This window comes from Coccinella septempunctata, chromosome X, assembly GCF_907165205.1.
Source record: "Coccinella septempunctata chromosome X, icCocSept1.1, whole genome shotgun sequence".
In the NCBI taxonomy this organism is placed as follows: Eukaryota; Metazoa; Arthropoda; class Insecta; order Coleoptera; family Coccinellidae; genus Coccinella; species Coccinella septempunctata.
This window is the reverse complement of record NC_058198.1, coordinates 17,740,152-17,743,233: the sequence shown is the minus strand read 5'-3', so window position 1 is coordinate 17,743,233 and position 3,082 is coordinate 17,740,152.

Sequence of the window (3,082 nt, the reverse complement as noted above, 5' to 3'; positions counted from 1 at the left end):
TTGGGCCTATAAACACAGATAATGAGCAACTTGCGACATTCGAATTTCAGTTGAACAGCACAACATTCGAAAATATTACATATATTTAGTGAACTAAAGTCCAGCCTTTCAGTACATTTAAATTTAGTCCTACTATAAATGGCACAACCCCCATGACGGCCCCTTGAACGACTGAAATTTGAAACAAGTTTATAACCACTGAATTGATATGTTTTTAGTTCATCAATACACTTCCAGTGCTCAGTTATTGCTATCACGTCTGCTTCCTCTTGATTAATCATCAGTTGTAGGCCATTGTAGGCTGTACCCAGGGATTGAACATTTTGAACCAACAAACAAAAACGCTCACCTGGCTCTGATCTTGGGAATGTGGAGTGGCATAACGAATCTAAATTGCGTCCTTGAGTTCTCTGCTTTTCCGGAAAAATTGCTTATCGAAGGTGAAATCTCTTAGAATTATACCTTCAGGCCAAAAGGAACTGTCGTACACCAGTTTTCGTGACTCCTCAGATGGCAATCCAATGCTGAAAGCGGAATTTTGGCCCAGGGTGTTTAGCTTCTTCACAATGATTAAATCGTTTTCAGGAACCTCCTTCAGGTAGTTTTTTATCTCGTCCTCAGAAACCTGTTTCCCAGCAATTCTACCCACATAGATCCACTGCCTACGGATAGCACCTTGAATTGCGACATCTTGATCAGTAGCTTTTGTTCCGAAACAGACCTTCTTCATATTCCTTTCCCTATTTAATCGCTTTTTTCTTACAACATCAGACCATTTACCACCAGCTTCGTCCTCATGGAGGCTTTCAGAGATAACCGATGATTGTGCTTTATTTTCATCACCAATAGCAGGCTCAGAATTCTTCGAGACTGATGCTGCATTTTTATCGATCTTAGTATTAGGGATCTTGCTTTTCACCAAAACATCTGAGGTTTTCTTCACATAGGCAACGCCGGATGGAACTCCAAGATGCGGGAAGTTACAGTTTTCGTTATCATGATTTGTATTATTGTCTAACAGCGTGATTATACGTTCTTTGTCTTCAATTACCTTCTCAAGGCGACCACAAGCTTCCCTTAAATATTTGATCTCCATATTTGCTAGTTTCAGCTTACTTTCTACAACCAAGATTGAATCAGCATTTTCTAGGTTATCATCATAACAACAGCTCGAATCTTCTTCAGAACTCTGGAAACGTTGACTGAATCCATTCGATATATAATCTCTGAGTTTCTCACTAAGATTGACCGCCTCAGGCACTTTTCTACTAATAATAATATCGATTAATTGATCCTTTTTCAAACGGAGCAATTCTGTAACGTATTCTTCCAACTTTGCCATGTTGCCAATTGCCAATACAATAAACCATCCCTCAACGTTTCCGCCCGCAACGGACCGATTTGGTCATAATTACTACCTGCGAAAACAAGGAATTGTATAGCATGAACTTTGAAGTATTTTGAAATAAGATATTTGATTGTTGATGCATTTTTCGGAAATATTGCAATTAATTATCGATTTATGTTCGAACCCCAGCATCTCAAAATAAAACTTTTTTCTATAAAACGGTCTTTTCAAAATCATTTTGAATATTTTCGATAGCCGGATCAGCATAGAAATCATAAAATATCTAATCTAAACAGCAAATGAAGTTGGAAGGCCAAAAACTTGCATAAGTTTGACTATGTCTAATTTCGACATTATTTTGGCGATATTTTATTTTCACTTTACTGAATATCACTTGCATTGGTAATTTTTTTCAATATCTTCTTTTCGTACTGGGCGTGAATATAATTTCCGATTTTCGTCTTAAATTTTGGAGATAGTGAGGCAATGACGGCTCGTCAGGGTATGCAGGGTCGGCCGGGCCGACCCAAAAATAATCGAGAAATAGAATATAATCAAAATTATTTTATTCTTCGCAACTTATTCCAAATGATCAATTTCGATATTCAAATCTCGATTAGTTCCCTATTATAACGTACTACAACTTGATTCGATCAACATGACGCCCCAGTCGCCCTGAATTACTTTATTTCGAAGTTCTCTGTCCTTACGCTAAACACGCTAGGTCGGCCAGCCGCAGGAGCCTAGCGAAACGCTTCAAGTTATGGTACCGTACAGCACCTACGTCGCACGCAGTTATCACCAAGTTGAACATCGTATTACGTCGCTGCTAGATACATACACGGTCGGCCAGCACGAGTTGGGCCTACATTGCTATGGTTTGGGCGTTTAGTTTTCATATTTCTAGATTTCCTCATTTTCTATTGACTCTATTGCAAGATATTATATCATCAAATGAATAGTTAATCATTAAATATTATGTCTATTTTAGAAAAGAGCGTATTCGTACCGTTTAAGAGTAGTTTAGTCAATGAAAATATATCCCTAATTATAGTGAGAGTTAGATTTTTTGTTTATTAAATGAATAGTTGATTTTTGAAAAAGGGTATTCGAACGGAATTAAAATACTTTAGTGATTTTTTGACCACAAAAATTTGTAATTCCTAGTGAATTTATAAGGGCACGGTGATTTCGAAGCTTCTTGAATTGAATACGCGTAGATCGGCCGGCCGAGCCTCGGAGTGGGGATATAAGAATGGCATACGCATCGCTGTTCCCATATTGAATTGAATTAGGTCAGTGTCGTAGAATAAGAGAAAGGGATACACGTACGTGTTTATCAGTTTTCTTCGATTCATTTCGTAAATTTTGATAATCTGAGTGGAATCTAAATTTCTTGGATTGTTGAATAATTGGAGTGGTAGCAAATCGAAACAAACTTTGCACCCTGTCACAAGATCATGTGATAGTAGAAGGAGGAATGGTGAAATAGAGAAAGAAAAATTTATTACATTATCACTCAAAATCAAAATTGGAGATGTGTTAAAATTTTGATTCGTATTGACGTTGAAGTTTTGTGTTGTAACGAATTTGTTATCGGTATTCACAGAAAGACCCCGAAGAAGAATAAAACTATTATTGAAAAGCTTGGCAAAAACAAAGAAGTGTAGTACATTCTTTCTCCAAAAACAAGCCTAAACTTTTATACACTGCGGTTGTATAAAGGAAATCAGA